Consider the following 26,549-nt stretch of genomic DNA (forward strand, 5'->3'; position numbering starts at 1 on the left):
TTATTGGCAGCTCAGGGGTTACTCTGGCAGCTCAGGGGTTACTCCGCTCTAGTTATTGGCAGCTCAGGGGTTAAGCGCCTCTAGGTTTTAGGCAGCAAAGTAGCTTGGTTTCAGTGGGTTTTTTTTTTTTTTTTTGCAGGCTATAGGAGTTGACCATCAAGGTTTTTCTATTTTTTTGGCAGCTACAGGGTTAAATTGCCAAGTCTGTGGTTTGTTGTTTGGTCAGCGAAGGGTGAAGGTTGACTGAACTCCACTTTTTGTTGTTGTTTGTGTAGTCTTGTGAGTTTTGTAGCTAAAGGGTTAATTGTATGATTTTTTTTTTATTAATATTATATACTAATGCACATTCTAAGGAATTCATCTTCAGTTTAATATTGGCCAGTTAAGGGGTTAACTTCTAAGTGTGTTTTTGCTGGTATTGACTATTAGAGATTGTGGCAGTTAAGATGTTAAATTGTATTGATTTTTGACAGTGGAGAGTGTGGGGTTTATTTTTTATTTTGGGTTTATTCTGCTGGAATTTGAGGGGTGAAATAATAACTTTGCAATTCGCATTCTGATGGCGTTAAGTTTATCGATCTCCTAAATATTTTTGATAATTCTATTTTCTTTGTTTTAGCAGTAACGTTGAGTATTTTGTGCGGTTTAGTGACTTCTTTGTTTTTAGAATGAGTTGTGTGGATTTTGTCATGAAGGGGTGTAAAGGGTTTGCCCTGGCACACAAGGGGTTAAAGGGCTGTGATTTGTGGGTATAATGTAATAATATGGGGTGATATCGGAAGGCATGTTGCTGGTTTTTGTTTGTTGCTGCGGAGGAGGCTTTGGGTTAATTGCAGTTCAAGTTTGTTTGGGGGCATTTGGGCAGAAGTTATTACTGGTCATAAAGGTGTAATTTGTCCACAGACATCCCTAGACTGCCATTGGAGGAGGCAGCAGAGTGTGACAACTCCAGAGAGCCAGTGTGTCCCTCTGCAGGGAACTCATAGAGGCAACAAAGTGCGTTGTCCCCCGGTGGCATTTAATGTGACCTGATGGCAACCTGTGCTGGTTTGTGTGTTGATGTCATTCGATGATAAAAATAATTGCTGAGCACCCTCTTCGGTTGTAGATATTGATAACAGTAGCGTTTTGACATCCAGGACGTGCGTTTCTGTTCATCATTTATATGTAGGCGTACAGAACAGGTGCAGACCAGACCAGCGTCCCTAACCCCCCCCAATATAGAAGAAAATGTATAGATGGCCATCTCCACCTATACATCTCCTGGGTAGCACATAGTACAGCAGGATCCCCTATTTAAAGAATGCCCTGGGTATTCTCCCATAATGAAGATCATCAATTCTTTCTAGGAATGACGTTGTCTTTTATTTCTTGCCGTCCAGTGAGCTAGGCACCTGGCACTGGAGTGGTGGCGGTATTCTGCATTGTGTGTAGGTGGTGTATACATAACTGGGGCAGCCGAAGGAAGACATGCCACCCAGACTGGCTGTCCAGACGCTAGTGGTTTATTTTAGGCGTCTGGGCTCGACCATATGTGGATGCCAGTGTGCATAAGGCAGAGTCGGTAGCTGGCATGGATCCGACTATGTGGGCAGCACTTAAGGACCATGCAGATGACAAACTTTTTCCATGACCCTCTTAGAGTCTTCAATCCTTGTTTTTTTTTCCTTCCTGCGATTGTTAAATCAATAAACTTTTCAAATTTCAGACCTGCCTATCATCAGCCGCATTGTGTTGTTGATAAACCGCTTTTCTCTTTGTCAAAACACTTTCCCTGGGATTTTTATTTCCTTTTTATGATCTCAAATTCTTGATGTTTTGAGAAGCTAGACTAGTTCCCAGACAAAAAGTATTAGGTTTCCTTTGACGCTGTAATCTACGCGGGTCCTTCATTTACTGGTTGAGGATGAAATGACCAGTTTTCTAAAGCAAAGGGGGGACCTCAGCTTTTGTGCCACCGAGCAACTGTACAATTTCAGTTCCCGATTCCATATAGCTATTCATTGGCGTTTCTGCATAAAATACATGACAATCTCCTGTGATTCTTCTTGGTGCATAATAAAGTTGCATTTACAGATCTCTACTTGGGAGGCCAATTAAATCGCATTATTGCTTTAAACCTTTTTTTTCCCCTCAGTATTATCAGTGAATAGACTCCTTCCCAATTTCCCCAGGAGTTTCTTACAACTGTGTGTCAGAGCTATTGTGGCGCATTAATGAGGCACATTATCTGTGATAGTTGGAGGTGGATGCGTTTTTAATGGCTTGTCTATCCCCGGCTAATCAAGGATTGAGGTGGAGGCTTTGAATAGCACTGTCTGGCAAGAATGGACCCATTTGTGAGTAGCTCGGGACTACATTGTTTAACCCGTTTCTCGCCAGACGTTATATTAGTCTACCGCTGTTGGTTTTGTTACCTTTAATAAAAGTCTGTTTGTGTGTGTGTGTGTGTGTATGTGTATATACATATACAATTACATTTTTTAATATATGTATATAAATCTACATCATTTACATTTTATTGCCGTTTCCTAGTCGTCTTTGTAGCTCAAGGCCAACAGGCTGATGTTTTGTGATAACCTGACAAGACTCGCATCCCCTAACTTGTGACCTTGTGAATGGACTGAATTGTAATGCGTATTGCGTGTCTTCGGAAGCTGCTTTGACGGCACATTTGTGTGGGCTATCTTATGAATGCAGGCTCCTCTGCCGCAATAGGTCAGCAAGTGTTTTTCTGTATGATAAGTATGTGTCTAGGTTCTTCCTCCTCTTGATGGGCAGATCTACTGAAATTGTTGCAGAGGTGTAGAGTTGGTGGAAGTCGTCTCAAGGTGTGACAACATTGTTGATCATATCTTTTAATTTTTATTTTTTTGGAAGGTGTTGTGCAAAGGAAGTGGTTCTCGAGGTTGTGGGGAAGTTTATACTGAATAATGCTCTTCTACCTCTCGACAGGCAGATCTACCCAAATGTAGTTGATAGAAGTCCCTAGGTGTATGGTTGATCATTTTTTAACCATTGGATTGGAGCTTTTTCAGGAATAGGGTTGTACTAAGGAACTGGTGCTCAAGGTTGTTGGAAAGTTTTTACCAAACGGTATCCATGTGTCCTGTAGATATGTGGGTGGAAATTATAGCGGACAGTTTTCTGACCAGCAGGTGAGTCCATGAGATGTTATCCTGAAAGGGTAGAGGATTACTTTGGTGTTCTAATAGGAAATGTATTATCTCTACAGTTAGATCTCATCTGTTCTTACTTCTTTCTACTGACCTATCTCTTATTTGGCTACAGGGTGTCTTTTTTTTTTTTTTTTTAACTATTTATCTCAATAGATCTAAATCTCATTTGGCTGTATTCCCTGAGGGCATCCCTCCCCCTCCCCGCCCTCCCTCCCTATTATCCCCTTTCTCTCACTTCTCTATGGAAAGACTCGTGCTGCATGGACTCTAAATGGCACTGGTTGCACTTAGGAAGACATTCTTGAGATTGAATAAGATGGAAGAATTTGCCCAGCCAATGTCTTCCCAGCTACTAGCACAGCTTGTTGAATGACTCTAAAATACTAATATCGGAAGCAAGACAAATTGATTAAGCAATGTTGCTGAGTAAAAAGCTTTGTGGGGTGTTAATAGTCATGAATACACATTTATTTATCCACAGGCAGTCAAATAGGATTGTGATTCTTATGCTAATGTTTTGAGGTGTACCTGTCTCAAATATTTTAATTTTTTTCCGCTGAACAGTAGCAGCCAGACAGTGTTTGAGCGCGTCATGTTTCATACAACAAAGTGTCATCGCTAGCTCCTAGTGGAGTAGTATATCAAATCTTGGTCTAGCCCACAAAATGGCAATGCATTAAATTTCAAGTTCTGTGGTGTGTTGTTGTTTTTCGTGTTTTTCTTCTTCATTGTAAGAGTATACAGTAGTTGAATTGATCTTCTTTTTTTCTTTTTTTTTTTTTTTTTCTTGTGGTAGTTATTCTTTATTTTTTTTTTTTTTTGTCAAGGTTTCTATGTAGTTGGTATGATTCAACTCTCTGTGTTTGTAAATAAAAAGTAAATAACAAGTCCTACATTTACTGTTCTGTGTTGTCTTCTGGTCTGTATAGACTTCCTTCAGTGACTCAGTGAGCTAATAATAATAATAATAAAAGTTCCCTGTCGTCATAAAATGGGTCCTCTCTAGAGTGCTCTCCTGGGTTTGAAGCATTGCAGCCTTCTTTTGTGTGTCTGCTAAAGCGTTGAGTAAGAAGCTCGATATGGCAGACAGGATATCAAGTGTTAGGAGTCTGGGGTAAATGGGACATAGACACTGAGCTAGGCAGCAGACAAGTAGTCCTTCTTTTTTTTTTTCTTTTTCTGTCTATTATGGATGTTGGTCACTTCAAAAAGTGAAGACCAACTAATCAGACTTTGACCATGGGCACACTGAGTGGCTTGGGGTTAACACACTTAAGACCCAAGACAACATATTTACTTTACCTCAGAAAAATTATAAAATTATAAAAAATAAAATAAATCTACCAGATTGTCATTATGGGTGCTACGTTGATCAAGTTTTTTTTTTTCCCCCCCGTCAAATTTACTCTCGTAAAAATTGATCAAGTTACCTTGACATTTATTAACGTTATTGTATGTGTTTTGAGAATATGGAAATTGTCTTGGTAATTATGGAATATTGTGTATTAATAGTTGAGCAATTGAAAAATTGAAGTTACTTGAAAGTTTGAACAAGCCATTTTTTAATCTGTAGTTCTAGTGCCTATAATTTGCCCTGCGGGCAGTTAAATGGTCATCAGCAAAGACTTCTGGGCAGTAAGACTGAATTGTTTTCTGATGTATGAAGTGCAAGTGAACCCGAAGCAAATTCTGCAAGGCTCTGTATGGCAGAGATATGTTAAGTTGCCTTTTTCTGACTCTGTTTTTCTGATAAGCACCCAATAACGTCCAGTTCTGTGCATAATGGAAAAAGCTTACAGTAATAGGCGTGTTCAAATGATTTTTTCTTTAAAGTTCTCTAAAAGCATTGTGATGGAGCGTCTGGCTATTGGTCACGTATCGGTTTTACTCAAGAATAGTCTGTCTCGTCGTTGCACAAGGCTAGACATCTAGTTCCTCAGGCTTCCGCGTTGTTTGGAAATGGGCTGTGTTGTGAAAGACTCGACAGAAATCTATTTCATCCATGTATTGGCAGCCTGTGAAGTCTCTCTGTAGACTAACGGCATAACTGAGTTTAAAGGTCAATACCCTGAGTAGTGGAAACTTTCTGTCTAGGGTTTGTGCATATGCATGTCCAGTCCCCAATGTATCTTTGTAGACTGAGACCATCTGATTCTCTGTACCTGGAAGGTAAAATGCTAAGCTTTGACCAATGGTTGGGGGGGGGGGGGGGGATACATAGACAGACCATGGCCTATGCTGTTGCATAAGGCCTACTGTAGTTTGCTATGCCTTCTATATAGGCTGTTTTTGCCTGAGGGCCAAAATGGGTAGCTGTATACTTGGAACGCACCTTGATGTCCTTGGGACCACCACATTTGTATACCTGGCCAAAACCTTTTGGTTTTGGATTAAGTTAGGAAGGGGTAGAACTCACATCAGGTATTTTATTACAGTCTGTCATGGTTGAAGAGGTTAACTTGCTCTATTTATCCCAGTAACCATTATCACCAGGACTGAAAATAAGGTATTATCCAAAATGCTGACCAGAACCAGAAAAAAAGAAGGTTCTCTAAAACGGTGCATAAAAAAAAAAAAAAGCCTTTAACCTTTCCTGACTTTCTTTTTTTTATTTTTTTTTTATTCTTTCCGATTTTTTTTACAGTTGGTAAAATACCAAATTTATGAGCGCACAATGTAAAATATGGTGTATGCGTTCTTTAGTGGAAGACTGAATCCCCAAATAGATTCCATCTTTTATGGAGGAGTATTGTGAAAATGGAGCCCTATAGATTAAGAAGTTGTCTTTGGTAAATTTTGGTTTTAACTATTGGGGTTTCGCAGGCATGCAGAGCTCTGAGCTTTTAACATGGCATAGCACAAAAAAAAGTGATCGGAAGTGCCATTTTTCATTCATTGCTAATTATACGGAGCTGAATATTAAATAAAATATCAGTTAAATTGAAATTGCGCTGATTATGACAGTGGGGATAATTTTACCAGCCGGCTGAAACCACCAATTACTCTTAATGTGACAGGCAAATGTACGGAGGAAATGCTCTTTCAAAAGCGTGGTGTGGGCTATTTGTTGATTACATATGCACAGATTTATATGCATCTCCGTTTTGCAATGGGGGACGGATGGCTAAGTGCTATTGCTGGGCTGGTCTTTCCCAGTATGCGTGACGCAACGTCCGTGTGGAAATTGCTGCTTTCTGGACTAATGTCTGTGTCTGTATGCATGTTTAATTATTTATCTTTGGGATGGACTATACCTTGAATCATATTCCTGTTATGCTCTTATCTTCCCATTCATGCTTTGTTGTATACAATGTCCTGATGCTGTCACTTTTTTTTTTTTCCCCCTTTATCTGTACTTCTGGGTTATCTGGTACCAAGGGATGGCCATACTGTGCAATGTAATTAATGAAAGCTTTGGGGAATGTCAAATAACTGTCAAGCATAGGGCCAGTTGAAAGACTTTGTTGTGACCCATTGTTCAATTTTCTGTGATGAAGTAACAATCCTTTTACTGTGCAAGTGTCCATTGGAAATGCAAATGAACTGGGAACCTTTCTCGCAGTGATAACTAGTAGTTCACTCTGAGGCAGTTTTTTGTTGCCTGTGATGGACTCCTTTTGTTGGCCCAAGGAATCTTAAGCTGGCCATAGACTGTTTGTTTGAATCTCAGCCAGTTCAACAGGAACTGGCCGAGTTTCTAACAATGTATGGGCAGGTTGCATGAACCGTGTCTCCTGGCGGGGACGGTTGCAGGAAACCAATATTGCTCCGTCCATGGCCAGCCTCAGTCAGATATTGCAAGCTATAGGGTTGACTTCCTTAGCAAATATAGTGCATATGCAGGTCACCCTCTCAAGTGCGTTGTTCAGAAATTAAACAATCCTACCTTGTTTAAGGCAAATTAAAAAATTTCCAGCTTGCTGACCATTTTAATTGTGGGCTATATCAAAATTATATACCAAACGAGCAATTGCGCTGGCTACTTAAAATGATCCTTTGGTCATTTACTTCTTTGGCCCCTTTCACACTGGGGCGTTTTTCAGGCGCTTTTGGGATAAAAATGGCACCTGTAAAGTGCTTTCACACTGAGGCGATGCGCTGGCCGGACGTTAAAAAAAAAAAAAAAATAAACTTCTGCAAGCAGCATCTTTGGAGCAGTGAAGGAGCGGTGTATACACTGCTCCTCCACCACTCCTGCCCATTGAAATTAATGGGCAGTGCCGGTGCTTTGCGGGCAATTGTAGCCCTTTTTCGGCAGTGGCTAAAAACCTCTGCAAAAACTACGGTAAAAATGGCGGCACTTTACCGCCGACTCCCCAGTGTGACAGCAGCCTTTCTGATGATGTCTTGTCAGTGTCCTGCATTTAGTGCTTACAACTCCCAAGTCACATTTTCAGGTGCATCATATTCATGTGCATTTTAAAAGATAATAAAGAGTTTGCTGATATACCATGATTTCAGTTGTGCAGAAGGGTTAAAAAAAAAAAGCGCACGCAATAGTTTAGTTTATTTTCAGTTTGACTCGCGCCGCTAAAGAAATGCCAAAAAAACAATACTGCCAACCTAGCTGGTCTGCCATTCACTTCATTACATGTGGACAAGGTGTATTATTTCTAGCTAATCACAGGGTTTAAGACTAAATTCAAAATCCCCGTGAAAGTTTAAGAAAGATTTGGTAAATATAAGTGCCAAGCCTTTGGCCTCCTGCACCCATTTTCTTGTGGCCACTCCCCTGTCCTCTAAGCCATTCATCCTTTTCATATCTCTGCTCCAGGCGGTTTGCATCACTCCCAGTCTTTCTTTTTGTTATCCAACACCCAAACAAAAGACCTGGAAGGTGACTGAAGAAACTTGAATTTCAGGCCTAGGCCAAAGACTGAGATTTAATATTACACAGGTGTACTGTTCAGAGTCTGGTTATGGCCAGCTTGCCAGGCTAAACAATTCTGCCAAATTAACCCAAAACTTACTGCTGCCAAAGGGGCTTTCAGTCCAGGAGGGGAGACGGTAAGGCTGGGGCTTGCTATGGCTGTGAACTTAAAATCTGGTCATTTCTGTGTCCTTGGCTTCCTGAAAACGACCATTTGCTCTTGTCAGGAGGGCAAAGTTGAATGCTACATAAAGGCCAGAGTGCTTTAGCCCAGTCTTGGCCATTTGTAACACTTCAGGTGTCAATTAAACCTCATGGCTGTTGTGGAAGCCTGGGTACAGATCTCGCCCAACCGTGACATATTTAGCAGGATGGTGAAAGAGGATAAGTTTGCTGTCTGTTCACAAGTGGTTAACAGAGTAAACAAGCCCTAAACCAAATGAAGTGTTTTTATATATGATTAAATTGGAGTTCTAAGTTGGGGACAGATCATTTTGCTCCTTGATTGGTTTTGAATAAAAGGACAATGGAAGTTGCAAACTGTAACCAATCCTGTTGCATGCAGATGTAGTCTTCCTACAGAAGTTAAGGGAGCAGATTGTTGATTTCTGGGCCAATGCTCATCTTGGCCTGGGGGTGGATTTGGTAAAAGTACCTTGCCCATGGGAAGAAGTGCTATCCAGACTGCCATGTTCTGATGCAAGTTAGTGGATTGGCAACAATCTTGGTTCCTGTAGGAAATGGTAGAAGTATTTTTTTTTTTTTTTTTCTCTAGGACATCCTATTGTGTAATAGTAAATCTTTACTGAGAAATGAGGGTCTGCCATTTGTGGCCTTCAAAAAAAAAAAAAAAAGACTTGTTGGCCGTCATGCTGTTTTCAATGGCTTCAATACTTTTTGACCTGGAACACGCATGCTGCTTAGGAATGGCTTTAGTACTTTCTGACCCAAACCAAGCATGCCGATTGGGAAAGTAAGAACTCCCTGATTTGCATTCTTATTCCAGAACATTGACTTGATTTATTTATTTTCAGAAGGGAGTGGTGCGGGTTTCCTTTATGCTGGAACCCTAATAGTTTAATTTTCAGTAGAAGATTCATCAAGCTGCAATTTGTGCTTTGCTGCGCATTTTAACGTGCACAAAGTACTTTGCTGCATATTTGCATAATATGTTTAAAGCGTTTCTAAACCAATTTTTTTTATATATATATATATATATATATATATATATATATATATATATATATATATATATATATATATGGAAACGTTATAGTTGCCAGCTCTGTGCAGTGGTTTTGTGCACAGCGGCCCCTGAATCTCCTCTTCTGGGGTCCCCAGCACCAGTTCGGCCCCACCCACCACTCTATCACAGTATTTGGCAGAAGCCAATGGCCATCAGCTAATTCTAAGACCAGAAGGTGGGAAGAGCTGCTGCAGATGGGACAGTGCTGGGTGGAGTAAGTGTGTTTTTTAGAGGGGGGTTGCTTGGGGAGTTGCTATTGAAAGGGTTTGACTTTTTATTTTATTTTTTTATTTTTCCTTAATGCAAAACATTCATTAAAGTGATTATTAAATGCAATTTTTTATTATAATAAACCTGTTACACTTGCCTGCCCTGTGCAGTGGTTTATGCATAGAGCAGCCCAGCCTCTTGGGTTCCCTGCTGAACTACAGGCTCGCTCTTGAGCCTCTGCCTTGTGTGTCCGTTTCTACACCCAGCCGCGGCCCGGCCCTGCCCTGCCCTGTTCTCCCATCATTTGGCTCACTGGCTGTGATTGACAGCAGTGGGAGTCAATGCGGAGGGGGAGTCCCTGGAGAGCTGAGGCTCTTGTGCACATTGCTGGATCCCGATGGGGCTCAAGTAAGTATTGGGGGGAGTGCTGTTGCACAGGCTTGAGCCTTTAGAACCACTTTTAACATGCATTTAGGTGTTCTAGCTCATTGCAGAACATCGGCATGTGTGGTTTCAGCCTTAATAGTGAATGAGACCCATCCTTAAGTTCAGTGACATAAACAGTTTTCTTGTGAAGGGGATGAGTTTTTAATATATCTTACAAAGTAGGGGACAGAATTTTAAGTAAGCTCATGGTGTCATTGTAACATGGGAAATGCTGAAAGACTAAAAATGTTCAGCTTTATAATCGTTTGCACTATTGTAGGGGAACCCCCCCCCCCCCCCCCCTAAAAGACATTCCAGCCTCACTGCAGTCCTGTAACTTTTGTTATCTTCCCGTGCTGTTTTGCTGCAGTGCATCGTGGGATTTCCATTTCTGCTGAATGGGCTGCTTGTCTAAGGGGGAGGAAGTAAGCTCCCTGTAGGATAGCAGCAGTGGGGGATGTCCTGTTTTATATGCAAAGCAAAGCATTTTCAAAAAAAATAAAATAGGTTTAGAGAAGAGGATCTCCCCGTACAATGTGAAGGTGTCAGAGCAGCTGAAGGCTGGTGTTATTGTATGGGGTTTGTTCGAGCCTTGCTTAGTGATGCATCCCATTAACAAGGAGTGAATTTCACCCAAAAGGGGTATTTAACTTTCCATTTAATAGGATACACTCCAGGTTTGCTGGCATTGATAGTGAATCTACAGGGGTCCTTTTTAAAGAAGCCAGGAGTTAAAAGTGTCTTCAGGATCACTGCATGAAAAGAGGCCGCTATAAAACACAGGCCTCCTTTTTTCAAAAGGTTTCTGAAAACATTTGGAAATGTGTTTCTATTAAATGTCCTTTTATTTTATGTGTTTTTTCTAGGCCTCTGTCTCCTACAATTCTCTGGTCTGCATGGGACATGCATTTAGCCTCAAACTTTGAAGTTTCTAAGCTGAGAGATGGACTTGCTTTTTGCATATTTGGTGTTACAATTTATGTGTAACGCAATAAGCGCAAGCTTTCAAACAGCTTTGTGAGTTAATAACCCGTTCCAGAACAGAATTGGGAGAACATCACATTTATTAGTTATGGAAGAAAAAAAATATATATTTTTTTTTTTCTTCCTCACTTTCGTTCCCACCTTGGGTATGAGGACTGTCTGCTCAATCTTAATTATCCGTTTAGGCTGAGTGGTATGCAAATATAGGCAATTAAGTGGGAGGTTTTTAATTAGCAGTTGTAAGTTCATGTGTGAAGTGCCTCAACTTAATCACTTTTCACAGTTTTGTTGTTAATTTGAGAAGTTTTCGATAGTAAAGCTGCGAATTTCCTTTTTTGTGTGTAAATTTTTATTTTTTTCCTCCCACAACTTAGTAGGTATGCCATGCCTACCATGTGTAAGTGTAACAGCCTAAGTAGTACGTCTTGGCTTTTGACAATGGATGCATAACATTTACATATAGTGAGATGAAAGGAAATTTTAGATTCACCATGGCTGGCTTTAAATTCTTCATGGAATTTGCATTACTAAGCCAATTACCAGCCAATCGAAATACAGTTGTCCCCTTTTTCTAGTAGCGGACGGTTAGAACACGCAAGCAGTTATCTGTTTAGAGAGGCTACACAAACTTTTTCAGTTTGGAAAAAATTCTGTTTGAACTTGCAAATTTTTGATGAACAACGAATGATTAAAAAAAAATTAGAAAAATCTGCCCCAGTTTTCTGAACCAAGGCAGGAAACATTTTGGAGTCTGTTTTCAACAATTAGATTTTTATTTTATTCTCCCTGTGCGATTAGATTTCAAATGAAATCCCAGATCTTAACTTGCATTGAAGTATGTTTTTATGATAAAAAAAAAAGAAGCTTTTTTCTCCCCCCTAACATGGCTCTTAAGCTCTTACATCATATGCTGTGAAGCGGTTTGCCTGTCTGGATTAGCTCCATTGAAATGAATGAGACTAGTATCTGTAGCCTAAGCAGGCAGCTATTAAGAGCCTCGGCAATAGCCTGGTGTTCAGAGTGTTTTGAAGTTCAAGTATTCTTTGTGCAGTCATGGAGTGCAAAATCCGGGCAACAAAAGGGGGCTTGGGCCTCTTTTCTGGAATGCTGTATTGGACCTTCGGAGTGGATCCCGTAAAAAGCTTAGCTGAGTGTGGTCTACAGCTTGTGGCTGACCTCTCTGGGAGGGAATAGGTTAAAGAGGCCTCTTGTCATTGTGAAGCAAGTTCAGGGTTGCCATCCTACCATCCAAACATAGGCCTTTTGTTTAATAACATTGTGCAAAGAACAAGAATGGGCTGTTGCAGCGACCAGTCAGTTTAGTTTTAGGGCTCATTCACAAGCATTAAAATGGGGGGGTCAGTGTGACGGCCAAGCACCTAGCATTTTCAGGGGGGGAGTGGTTTTTGTTTTGCCCGGCTTCTTCGATTTCTTGGTGGAAGTTTGTTGGCAGGACGACTCAAACGTCAACCGAATTGTAGAAATCCACCAAAAGTTGTATTGCTGGAGGAACTAGGCAGAGCTTGACGCACAGGCACTGCCCTTTATGTATATCTTTTTAAAGACACCCCCCCCCCCCCTCAGTATATTTTGTGGAAATTCTGTTCTGCAGCTCAGTTCATTCAGCAGACAAGGACGTTTACCCCAGACACTGGATCTGTCTCCATAGCTCTGTCTGGCAAAGCTGGTTTGGACAAACATCAAATTACACCGCACACATGTGTGTTTTTTTATTTTTTTTAATAAAGATTTTTGTGGCCGTCGTCTTTGAGAACCTCAGCCAGGGTTGGTAGTAGATCATTCTCCACAATAACTGGGTTAGCATGCTAACAGGCTTGTCCTTGCTGGAGGGGGTTAATAAACGTGAGTTTTCTGCATATTCTGAGGTCTTCTCACGTCTTAGCCTCTCATAGGACGAGGTTTGTGAATAATTTAACAAGTGCAGGCAGGGTTGTCTACAGAAGCCACATTGTCAGAAATTCTCTAGTCAGCAGACAGCTAGTCTGGGCAGGCAGTGAGGACACTCTTAAAGTCAATATTCTATCATCTTGGTTAACCATTGCAGGGCAGGCATTTGCTGAATGGGGTGGATTTGAATGGATTTTTTGTTCTTGCGGACGGTCGGCCTATTTTAGTAATTTGAAGCGTTGAGCTGCTTTCTGTAGATCAGAGGGGGGCCTCTTTTGAAACTGCAAGTCTCAGAATGTCCTGATAGTATTCCTGACATGCAGTGAGTAATATTTACTTATGCTGTCTGGCAGGTTTGGGCACTCAGGTACCCATAGACATGAGATTTTGCCTGCCTATTTATACCTGCCTTATGTTGAAATACCTGAGGAGTGCTTGGTGTGTCTAAAACTTTAGAAACCATTATGTAATGTATTGTAGCTTACCAGCCCCTGGATGTGGGATCCGTTCAGTTTTTTTATACAGGTTTTTTCCATTCTACGTTCAGCGACATGCACTTTTTTTATTTTACATTTTTTTTTGAGGCTGTCAGATTGGGACTAGTGGCTTTATTCGTTTTAGCTGTTGCATCCAAATAGGCGTGAAAGGGACTGCCTGTGCACAGATAATCGGTGTGGGCAAACATGGCTCTTTACATGGAGTTGTGACTAAGTACAGACATGTAAAAAAGGCTTTGATATTCACTTGGTGACCCATGTTTCTTGTCCAAGGGTAACAACGCTTATTTTACAGCATTGTATCCATGGAGCAGCGGAGTTGTCACTTTGGACAAAAAACTTTGACATAGTAGCTATAAAGATCATAGGCTCCACCCATTATTTGTCTTGACTGCAGGCAATCAACATTTTTTTTAATTTTTTTAGAGAGCAACAACTGGAGTGCACATCTTTTTTCCTACAGAAAATGTACAACTTCCACTGAAAAATAAAAATGCAGCTACTACAGATAAAAACCTGATCAGTTTCAATATATATATTTTTTCGTTTTGGTTTTAGATATGCTTTAAGGGACGATTTACACCAGATGCAGACCAATGCGTCTCTTTTCTGCATCGAAATCGCATGGAATATATAGTTAATGGGCTCCAATGGCATAGCTTACACCATAACATATGCAGCATTTGTTTTTGTACAGAACTGTACTGGAACGCGACAAAATATATTATAAACACATTAGTAGGCACCATTTAAGATGGATGGGGGGGGGGGGGGTGGGACAGCACATCGGAACACATTAAAACATGAATGCAGAAACTCATCCGGACTGCATTTCTGTGGTGTGAAATGGCCCTGAGACTACATCTAGCTAAAGGAGGAGTTCCGACTCTCCTCCAAAAGGTAACTCGGCAGCTACAAATACTGTAGCTGCTCAATTTAAATATTGGGGCACTTGCCTGTCCAGGCATCCAGTGATGTCCTCACCTGAGCCGATTCTTAAATCGGCTCTCGGGTGCTGGCACCACCATCTTGGCTAAGGGAAACCAGCAGTTATGCCTTGCAGCTTCATTGCTGGTTTCCTACAAAGCATGGAGCTGTGCTCTGTGAATGGGCTACAGGGGAGTGGGGGGGGGGGGGACTAGCAGAGCTTTCCCTTTTGGGTTGAGCTCCGATATAACTGGTGCAAAGCGGTGGGTCAGGCTGGAAATGTTTAGCCAAAATCCCAGTACCTAATTATGAAGATCCTGGTCTATGCATGGTTGAGTAAAGGTACCTACAGATGTCATTCAGACAAGTGGACCTTTCTTCAGTACTGCAGACCCCCCCTTTTTTTTTTTACCCTGATGTCCCCCACCAACAGGCAATGCATCAGCTTACAAATGGTTCAGCAGCTGTTGAGGAGCTTGGCCTGTAAACTCTGTCCTGCCATGCTTGGTCTCTTGGTGCCCCAACAGCTGGATGGCTATTGGGGCCATCCAAATCGCTATAGAATTTGAGTGAATGCACCATGATTGACTCATTCATTGTGGCATTCATTAAAGTGTTTTGCTTCAGATGAAGCTTGATTTTACTGCGCTTCGGAATAATTCACTTACTGCACAATTCAGCTCTGCAGCGGGAGCAGAGAAACACAAGGCTATTGTCCTGCGGGGCAGCGTGTCTTACAGCCAGGCCTGGCTCTATGGCTACCCGGCGCAGGATCCCTTTTGCTGCCTGTGTTTGAATGTGCTAAGAGGCCAGTGACACATGGCCCCGCTCGCAGGAATAAATAGATCCCAAACATACTCGCCCTGTTTCAAACTTGTCAGACGCATACAACCATCGGCCCTTTTCTTTAACATCCCAGATGGTAAATAACAGCAGGAGATAGAAGTGACCACATTGTCTCTTTTCTTATGCCTAATTTAAATCCTCACTGTCTGTCCATCTCCCTTTTCCAGTTCCTTTCTTTCTCGCCTGACTTTTTCTTTAAATGGTCAAATTAGGCTGTCTATTTGGAAGTCTTTGGGGGGGTGTGGGGGAGTGTTAAATGAATGTAACACACTCCTGAAAATCTGCATTAAACCTGCATTGGCTTCTGCCTGGTGCACACAAATACAAATCAAATTGGGTATCTTAAAGCAAGTTCTTTATTTTAATTACTTGTATGTGTTTTTTTTATTTTATTTTAATGTGTGTATTAAAGCATAGTATGTCATATTTGGCAACTTGTGCATTGTAGATTTAAAGGACCAGCAAATATTTTGAGATTACTTTCTTCAGATGAGTGCAGGTGATTGCTACTATGTATTAAGCCACTTGTTTGTGCTTGATGCCCCCCCCCCCCCCATATACTTTTTCCTCGTTAAGCTAGGTTCACACTGTTGCAGCAGTAAGGTTTATTTGGGTGTCGTTTAAAAAAAAAAAAAAAAAAAAATTGCACCAATGCACAAAACGCCTGCGTTTGTGTTTTTTTTTTTTTTTTGTATGTGGTGGTTATGCGTTTTAAAGGGTCTGTCCACCCAAACCTGCTATTTAAAATTTTAGGGAGCTGTTGGGAAGTCAAACCATTTGCAGAATATGCTAACTCTTTATAAAGTCCTGATTCACAATAGTGAGTTGCACAGAATCGCATGGCAACGGGAATCGCATTATGCTCTATGGTACCCACACGCGTTATTGCAGCACAGCATGGTTGTTTCTTGGGAAAAAGGGTCCTTCTCATTGGGTCACTGGCTGTGATTGGCTACTTTGGTGCAATTTTAGCCCCATAGACTTCAAGCGAAATGCACCAAGAACGCACAGTACATGCATTTTTTGCTACGTGCAGGTTAGGGCTCCTTGCCAATCAACATCCAGTCTTTCCCCTACCACAAAACTGCAGTCGTATCAACACATCAAAAATGCAACTACATAAATGCACTGAAAAATGTGATTACATTTTGATGTAGTGGGCTGGCGGCATTGCCTCTGCTGCGGTAAAATCCCAAGCAATGTTGGCATCTCTCTGTCTTGAGTTCTGCCTTGCTTGGCCAATATGTGCCTTTTTGAGATCCACATCCTAGCAACATTTTTACATTTTGGATTCATTGCCCCTTTTATTTAAATGGAAGAGGCTTGGAATGTTTAACATTTGTAAATCATTTGAATATTGCTAATATATTTCAAGTATGTATGAGGACATAATGTGAGAAGATTCTAGACAACGGAAAAAGTTGTGAAATTCAGAATGTATTGCTTTGTTATTGTAGAGGAAGTAGGAGCAAGGGTGACATTCTGGTCAGTTTATCTCATTGCGGCTGCCTGAAGGGAGGCCCACATCCCTGCTGGCCTCGCTGTGTCCCCCAGGTATCGGGGGACCCGGGTTGTCACTGCAAGCTGAATTTATGGTGGGATTTTCGCTACCCTTTCATGACCCGGAGCAGTGCCAAACACTGGTCACTGCCTTTCTTTCCAGCTTCACGCGATTGAATCCGAGAGCCTGGTGAATTGAAAAATTGAATAGATTAATGAATTCCCCTGGGTGCAGGGGTGACCATCCCTATTGTCTGCTTTTGTTTTACTCTGTTGAATATTAATGAAAATGGGGTGCAAGGTCTGGTTACAAGTCAGTAGTGCTTAAAAAGGTGAAGGGGCAACTTTTCCCCCCTTCTATTCCCTTTTTTGTTTCGCAAATATTGGCATTGATACAAATGTACGTGGTTGTCGGATTTCATTCTCTTTATACATGTGATGACTTGGGCAGCTGATCTAAAAAAAAAACTGATGCCAAAGTCTGAAAACTTTCTTGAACTTGAATTAAATTGTGCAACCCGCAGCGATGGCAGCACAGTTTAGACAATTTGATTTGGCATTTAAATAATATATATTACATTGCAGTGTCAATGCATCTGCTCAATTTACCTGGAAAATATATATTTTTAAAAGGTGAGAGTACAATGGTCGGCATGTATTTTTGTGTTTAAACTGGTTTATTTCTTATGTGCCTGGCCCGTCCCCCCTCCCTGGTAGCTGGCTTTTTATCTTGTAAAGCTTCCGAATAAGCTTTATCAGGGAAGGAGCGATGCATGATATATATGAATAGAGGCCAGTGTTCTTTTGTTAAGGAAGTTCTCCCTTTTCCCTCCCACTACTGCCCACTTATGCTTTGCAAATCCTTCTAGGGGCTTTGCTACTTGCACAGGAGTTGGGAGAGAAATGACACCAGCCAGTTAAATGGTGCAAGCAAAAGTCAAGTGACAATTAACGTTGCGTTTATTCTTTTCTTATAATGTCTTTTGTTTTATATTCAACAGGACTAATGGAAATGTCATTTAGAAGTAAGCACCTCCAAAGTGTGCCGCAACAGAGCTTGCAGATATTTTGATAAGTCCCTGTGGATGTAAAAAAAGTAATTAACTTGACCAATGAAACGGCATCACTGGTTGGTGGTCTGACCCTTTTTTAAGAACAACCCCCCCCCTCCGATCAATTGCACCAGGCGTCTGTCATATAGCTAGATCTGATGTGGTTGTTCTTAGCAAATCTTTCCTATAAGCAGTTAATTTTTACCCCATTGCTATTGTGTTGGGGGTTAAATCAACCAATACCAATTCCAACCATCGGAATCTGAAGGGTAATTTCCATAACCTTGGAAGAGTGCAGACAGACAAAACCTCAATCTTCTATAACCATTCTGCATCCTTCATTCCTCCTACAGGATGTAACCCAAGTATCTGGAAATAACGTGAGAATGGTAAACAAAACTTAACTGCTCCCTTGGTAATCCGTTCCTCCTCCCCTCCGCCACAGTACAGTGATCTAGGCAGCCCTTGTTTGTCAAGAATCATGATGAGGATCTTTTGCTTGATTGATTCTTGCATTGGATCTTTGCTCCTCCAGTCACTTGGGGTTCTCCTTCCCCCTGAAGAGAAGAGAGAATGGGAAATTGCATGTCCTGTGGTTAATGTGTAGGTGTTCATATTGGCAAGCCAAATGTCTATCCTACTTTTTACAGCTTAGTTTTCATTACACTGGTTCACTGATATTAGGTCTGGGGCAACTTCCGTCCCATCTGCTTGGTGATTTTTTATTTTTTTTATTTTTTTTTTAACCAAAAAACACAATTGAAAGTTAGACCACCATCAGTGTGCATGGTGTATGACCAGCTTTCAGGAAGAGCGTAAAAATTTACTATTAGCCCAGGCTGGGCTGCAGGAATGAAGCCGTGTGAGTTCAGCTGAATTCGCACAATTTCACTGCCGCATTTTGGCCGCGATTACAGAGACATCTGTGCAGGTTTCTGCACAGATGTCAATGTAAATCGCGGGCTGAAATCGCAAAAAGTAGTACAGAAATGATCTTTTGAAATCTGTGTAGCACCGCAGATGCTGCATCACACCGATTAGGACGGTGCAAATGCTGCCGATTTGACATGCGGTTTGACTTGTGAGATCACATGTCAAAACGCACCAGTGTGAACCAGGGCTAAAAGTTACTTTGCTACTGACGGGTCTCTGCCTTTTTATTTTGATACAGTTTTCTATTGCCTGTACTAGTCGTCTATAACCCCAATTCCAAAAAAGTTGGGACACTGTAAGATCTACATAAAACAGAATGCAATGATTTGCAAATCTCAAACCCCCACATTTTATTCACACTTGAAAAAAAGAGGGAATTCTGAAATTGAATAGAAAATTTTGCAACAAATTAGGTTTATTGGAAATTAAGTCAGTAACAAGATTGAGTGAGCATCTTAGAGAGTCAGTGTCTCAGAAGTGAAGATGGGCAGATGTTCACCAATCTGAAAAGCTGTGTCCAAAAGAAGTAGTAGAACAATTAGAATTACAATTGTTCAATGTAAAATTGCAAAGACTTAATATATGCTGTAAATACAGTACATAATGGCAAACGATTCTGAGACTCTGGAGGAATCTCTGTACACAAGGCAGAAATGCAATATTAGACACCCTTGATCTTTGAGCCGACGACATGCAAGGTAAAGCGCTATCAGGCAAAGAAGTAGCCGCTATATGTGATCATGATACAGAAATTCTGCTGTTTTATCTGGGCCAAAGCTCATTTAAAATGGTCTGTTGCAAAGTGGAAATCTGTTCTGTTGTCAGAAGAATCAACATTTTGACATTCTTGTTTGGCAACCATGGCGCCGCCTCCTCCGGACTCCAGAGGAGAGGGACCTTCTGTCTTGTTATCATTTCAAAAGCCTGCATCTCTGATGGTATGGGGGGTGCATGTATTTGCCAGCTTTTTGTACACACACTGCTGTCAGTTGCTTTTCTCCCTAGGGATTATCTGATTGTCTTGTTTTTAGGAATTATCCATGATAAGAATCTACTTCCTGAACTTAATTGTAGGCTCAGAGTTGATACAACCATGCCAATTCTAGTGCTTGTTCAGTTCTTTGCTGTGTTGTGCTGCTGCTAGTCTCTTGCTTTGTGATTTGCTACAAAGTTGCATTGTTGCAGTTTGATCACTGGTGGAGAGCAGACTGAGGAAATTCTTTCTCCTACTCGCAGCAGACTGATGACATCACTGTCTATGCAAGGTACCTGGGCTGGAGCTTTCATGATGACTTTTTTTTTTTGTTTAATAGTAAAAGATGAGACCTTTTGGGAATTTTTGTTTTGCTGATGATTGAAAGTAGATTCTACTGTGTGTGTGTGTGTGTGTGTGTGTGTGTGTGTAATATATAAATATATATATATATATATATATATACACTATTATGTGTTCTGCCAGCCAGATCTGTTTTTCACACGTGATGAATGTTCTCTGATAAAGACGGGCAGCTTTTCTGTCTCCCCACAGTGTCTACTTCAACTTCCTATTTTTACTAAATACTGCTGGTTTCAGCTATGTAGACGCGACGGTAGTTTTTGGTAGAATCAGTTTATTGTAAATAAAGCGTGTACAAGAAAAACACTTTCATAAATAGATCTTTTGATTCTCAGACCTCAAAGTATTTGTTGTAATTTTTTTATTTTTTTTGTTAAACAAAGATACAAGAATTACTTTGACGCATAGTTGGTAAATTTTTAAAATGGGAGCATTTTATTTTTTTGCAGACTTGCAAAACTTTAACCATAACATATGATTCGAATGTATGTGTGTGTTCCCCCCCCCCCCCCCCATAGACTGGGATAGGGAGAGCTGAGGAATTATTGGAGCTCTTAATATGGTCACCAGCAATGTATGAGGGCTTTGCTATGGATGTATTACAACGTGTGATAACTGACTTTGTCTAATATGTATAACCTGAGTGCAGTTACACTCCTACATTGGTTGCATTCTAATATGTAAATCCTTGACTACTCCCAAAAAAGTCAAGGGTTAGCCCGCCTCTCGAGGTCTTTATAGCTATCTTTTGAGTGTCTGATCTTTATTCAGACCCTGAGAAATTGTAGGCAAAGTGTTGACAAGTTCTAGCCACCATCCTCAGTAACTCTCAGCTACAGGCTGCAGTCCCACCAAGAAGCGCAGTCAGAACAGGTTGTAAACTTTAGTCATGTTTTAAAAATATACTTTAGCTTCTGACTTATAGTGTTGGTTCACATAGGGGCGACTTGTCAGGCGCCTGAAAAGTCGCGCTCCGTTCTGTACTATGGAACCGTTCTAATAGGAGCGACTCAAGTCGCTCCGACTTGGAAAAAGGTTCCTGTACGACTTTGGGACGACTTCAGGGCGACTTGCATTGACTTCAATACAGAAGTCATTTTGCAAGTCACCTCTGAAGTCGTGTGCAGATCGCCTTGCCGAGTCGCTCGGCAAGTCGTGCTGCCCCAGTGTGAACCGGCTCTTGGCAAGCGGGTACTTTGGCAGCCCAGGAATCCAGCGCTGTCTTCACCAAAGCTGATTTTCTCTGGATCCCTGGCACCACCGTCTTGGTCCTGTAACCTCTTGTGAGGTGTCTAGTTGTGGGACAGACCAAGCTGATGTTATTTTCACCTAGGAGAGTTATACAAACGTAGAAGTGGGTACCTGTCAGGAAAAAATTACTGCTTTCAAAATGAAAAATATGGTGAACCTCATCCTCTAAACATCCACATAGGCGTTTACAGGGTGAACAAAAAAACACTTGTACTGTATGTTGAACTTTTGAGTTGGGGGGGGGGGGGGGGGGGGGGGGGGACACGATGCGCCTAAATGCCTGAAAATGCATTTAAAAACTAGAGGCATTTAGCTTCTGACCAACAAAAAGGACGTAATGAAACTCAAATACGTGATGTATCGATACTAAATGCGTTTTATTCACCATTTTAAACTGTTAGGAGTAAAGGCATTTAGAGGAGCTGGGCAAAATACCCTGTGTGCAGGAGACCTATATGTTGATTCCATTAAATATATTGGTTTTGGATAGAATGGGAGGTTGTTAGAAACTCTGGTCTTTTTGTGTCCCCTTTGGGGAGACTTCCGCCACTTTGTTATCCCCACCAGGGCAGGAAGTGAGATGACTCTGGAGTACAGATTTCTTTTCACACCGGCTGTTGTGATCTTGAGGCAGGAAATTTGGGAAATCTCCCCAGCAAGGACGCGGATCATGAATAAAATCTCAAAGTGGTGTGCGAACATCTCTAAACTCTGTCCAATACTAAAAATGGAAGGCGAACTTAATGTTCTTGTTTCATTATTTAGATTTCTTGGTTGGTGTACAACCTATTGGGTTATTAATCACAATCTGTATGAAAACTGGTCATTTTAAAAATGCACGTGTGTTTTATACTTTGGATGTTCTTGTTATATATAAATGTAATAGGAGAAATTCTCGCTGAGAGGGGACGAATGGTGCAGTGCTTTTGTGTTCATCCTTTCAGGTTCTTGACTCACCAAAGCTTCTGCCTTTTGCTTCCCTTGAAATTGAAATGAATCAAGTTACGTTGTGCTATTTTTAGATCCATCTGTTGTGTTTCTTTTTCACTTAACCTAGTCCTATCAAGAAAATATTGTTGTGTTGTAAAGCGACATTGGACGTTCTGTACATTTTGCAAGCTTACTACTACTCTCCTCCTACTGCTGAGTGCACAGATTAAACTTTAACTACACCCACTCTTATCTGTGACCTCAATGGATCTTTAGCCCTGGCTGCTATGTTTATGACAGTAGAATTTATTTCTTTTATTTGCTTGCCACAGTGCAGCAATATTTCAGCAATGGCAACACTTACGTGTGTGTGTGTGTGTGTGTGTGTGTGTGTGTGTGTGTGTGTGTGTATGTATGTATATATATATATATATATATATATATATATATATATATTTTATTTTTTATTTTTTTACAAAATCTCTGAAAATGTTGCTTCTCAATGTGTCCCTTAGCTAGGGATACAGCTCTTCATTCCAGGGTGGTTCGTTTTAAAACTTGACACCAGACAGATTTTTTTTTTTTTCCCTATTTGGGAGATTTCTTTTGGTTACCATTATGTCGGGTGTCTAAGAATGAGAATCTCCAGAATGATAACAAATTGTAATAAGTTGATTTTATTTATAGTGGCGAAGACCCTTTCCCTCCTCTAGTTAAGAAGTCGCCCAGTGGGTCTCGGATGGCATTCAAAACCCGACAGGCATTCTGACCTTTTTTACTCACTCTTTCTTGCCTGATCAAAAGGAGACAGGGTTTGGATAGACTCGAGGTTTAAAAGTGGTCATCTTGCATGTTGAGTTTGGCCACCAGAAAGCTAGTTTCTAAGCAAGAAAACCTGCAAAAATTCATTTTTTCATGCGCTCCCATTTAAAGGGGTTGTAAACCCTTAAATATATACCCAGTGAAGTGACTAGCCTCAGGTAAAACAGAGATGAAACAAATCCTCCTACATAAGTTTTCTGCAGCCTTCTCTTTATGTCCACTTAAAGTACTGAATTTTTAAAGCCGTTAAGAAAAAGGGAGTGGAGAGCTGGAGTTACTCTGCAGAGCTCAGTCAGGAGAGCTCCGAGAGCTGATTGGAGGAAAAAAACACCCCCTTCACACAGGAACCAGAGCCGAGGCTGTCAATCTGCTGGAGGAGGTTCCTCCCCATCACCATTTTTCTTGGTGTTGGGAAAACTTGTCAGAAAGGACTATTTCCGATAGAGGAACAAAGCGGCAGTAGGAAATGATACTTTGTGCTCAGGGTAGAGTTTAGTACACACTATAGAGGATGTGCTTTTCTCATATTTCATGTCAGGTTTACAACCACTTTAAATCTATTGGGGCCAAAAGCCCCAAAGGAAGCTCATTGCTTTTCAAGTGACACTGCTGGGTGTGAACAAGTATATGCTGGAATTCCTACTATCGCGCATTGAAACACTTCAGTTAAGTGCAAAAATAAAAAATGTGGCTCTAGTGATCAACAAAATATAAATCCTTAATCTCATGTAGAACCAGGTGATCAAATAATCAAGCACTTCTAATAATAAAATGTAATAATTGAAACCCTTCTAGTGAAGCTTCAGATCGCTCAGGTGTGCATGACGCCTAAATAGAAATGGTATGTTTTATTATTAGTTTAGTCATAGCACACTTGAAATCAAGGAACCTGTTTTGTAGGCCTAGTCAATGCTGCCTTGTCTTCAGATAGTGACATACCTCACATCTTAAGATCCTAGGTTCAATGCTCATAAAAATTTGTTGCAACACGCCTAGGGTACTTGTAACTTTGTTATGCAGGGACATCCTCTTTGACCTTGCTTTGAGTCATCCCATCTATACTAACTTTCTTCTAAAGTACAGCAGTTCTTGGAAGACTGCATCACTTAATCTGCTTAATTTGGGTTAATAGGTGTGACGCATGGGAGGCCTCCATGTGCCTAGGCAGGGTGTTGTGGCAGTAGTCTAGACTCTTCCAAAGCACATCTATGCACAGGCTTGGATTACTACTATTGTGTCCTAGTGCTGGGGGAGGGTTCTGGCCATTTAGTGTTTTTTTCAGGCTGGGGGGTGGGGGGTCGGCTGACTGTGAAGTGGTCACTGTTTTGCACACAAAAGGAAGAGCTCAGACCACGATCAGGCCAGGTTACGGCTGTTGTGGCTGACAGAGTTCAGAGGGAACTATTGTTTGTTGAGCCTTCTGTGTTCAGTTGAAGATCTGACAGGACATCACATGATCCTCGTGGTTCCACTTGCCAAGACTGGGCAGGTCAAAGTGACAAGGTCCATGTTGCTCTTTTAGGACAGGCGCTCAATGAAAATCTGAGTAAGGGTGTGTCACTCTTTAGAACGTTTGCAGTTTAAAAGGCTTGTTTACTAGTTTTGTGTAAAGCAGCTTTTCACCGCTTTTTCTCTTGCATAGCTTAAATGCAACCTTTTTTTTTTTCTTTTTGTCTTTGACATTGTAACTTCTGTCTGAGACATGTCATTGCCACACAGGCTCTCCTTCCTGAATGTCTCGCCGTCTCTGATCTAATCCTGGCATGTTTATATGTGGTTTTTTAAAGGTGTCATAAAACACATCCTTGTCTATGAAATGGCGAAGCCGGTGTTTCAAAACACAATATAGGCTTGCTATTTATTACACGGATTACAAATGCAACCCACTTTGCAATTCCGTTCCCCTCACCCAGTTTAGAAGAATCGGAAAAGATATCTGTTCAATAGTAGTTTTGTTTCATGTTTCTGATTCTTGAGCTTCACTTGGTTGATACATTCTGTACAGCCAGTGGATTAGAACATTTTTGTTTTTTTTGTATTTTTAGCTTTTGATTGTCAAGCGTTACGTTTTTTTGGAATAAAATCTTGTTACTCCCGACATCCAGTCATCTTTTTTCACATTCTATCCTTGTTATTAAAGTACCGGCTGACCTTTTCTATATCTAGCTGGGTTTATTTTAATGTTTTATAATGTTAAAAAAAAAAAATCCACAGCTGCCAAAATGCTTTTGTGCTTCCTCGTTTTTTACTCCCAGATTGAAGTGGCTGCCATTTTTGTAGGCATTCTTTGACTCCTAGCTGGGTAATGGATTTACTCTGGCTTTTTGTTTTGGCCTACAAATATGGCTGCCTTTGCATTGTACGAGTATGTGTGTGTTTTTTATTGCAAACCCTTTCTAAACACAATGGCTTGGTTTGTACCCCCTCCCCAGTCCAAATGATGGCCTCAGCTTGGTGAATGCAACATCCTATCTGCCTGGAAATGGCTCGTACTCCTAGCTTGGCCTCTCACAGATTTTGCTTCTCCTGGAACAAATTGTGCAAGACAATGTTCAAGGTTCCAGCTGGAGGAGGTTTTAATAGTAACTCGGTGTCGGCAAGATGGAAAAGAGGTTGAGGAAAATTTAAATCCTTCCCATTAAAGCAAAACAAGCCATGCGTTGGACTGTCTGTCGGCAATGCTAACTAACATTGCTCTTTACTCTTGGTATGGCAGTCCACCTATTTATATGTGCTTGATGTATACTTTTTGTTTGAAGAAACTGCAAATTGTGTAAGCTACTAAAGGAAGTCCATGTTTATATCCCTGCAATCCCTTCAGCTTGACGCTTCATTGGCTTTGCCATTGCTGTGAGGGTGCTAGCGGGAAAGAAAAAAAGGAAAATGTAAATATTTTGTCTTCATGCTGAGCAAATGGAGATTTCCGGTCAGAGCCCAGACAGCACATGTGTGTTTGTGGTAAGCAGAGTGATTAATGGCAGCAACAGTTTAAAGATCGCCCTTATGATTAAAGTATAGATTGCTTTACCCAAACAGAGGTGGATCTGGGCTGGCACAGGCAATTTGATCCCTGGATATTTTTTTTCCCTTTCTTTTCCTTGGGGACTCTAAGTCTTCTAAAGCATGGAAGTTTTCGCTTTCCTTCCCTATGAACAGCCGTGTGTCAGATGGTGATCTGTTAATTAAATTACCAACAGTACATTGCTCAAGGCCCAGGGAAGAGTATTGAGTTGTTCTGTCAGCAGACTAGCATCTGGGGGTGATATTCTTCAATGGCAGGATCTGCTTTAGCTAATGGCTTAACTTTAACCCCAAACTTTTGTAAATTCTATCTGTGCAGTTTTTTTACTTTTCCCAGTAGTAGAATCGGCATTTAAGGTGTGTTTTTGTGTTTAAGCAAGTATTACATTTATATTTTCCCTTTTTATAAAATTAGGAAAATAACATGGACTGGGTTGCTGCTTCACTTGGGGTGTGTGTAATATAAATATGTTTATAAAAAATGTGTGTACACACAGATTCCCTAAACCAGCTGTGAGATGTTCACCTTTTTAAAAAGATCCCGTTCCCTTAAAGCATGTTATACTGTCAGCGGGGGGATCTCTCTCCCCCTGCTGCAGCTGTCAGACGGA

The 26,549-nt window shown here is 41.0% G+C and overlaps 1 protein-coding gene across 2 annotated transcripts in view; it reads left to right on the forward strand.

The window, feature by feature from the left end:
- Positions 1-26,549, forward strand: part of SKI (SKI proto-oncogene) — a 125,181-nt gene that overhangs the window by 2,548 nt on the left and 96,084 nt on the right. The window lies entirely within an intron of this gene.

This window comes from Rana temporaria, chromosome 10, assembly GCF_905171775.1.
Source record: "Rana temporaria chromosome 10, aRanTem1.1, whole genome shotgun sequence".
Taxonomy (NCBI): domain Eukaryota; kingdom Metazoa; phylum Chordata; class Amphibia; order Anura; family Ranidae; genus Rana; species Rana temporaria.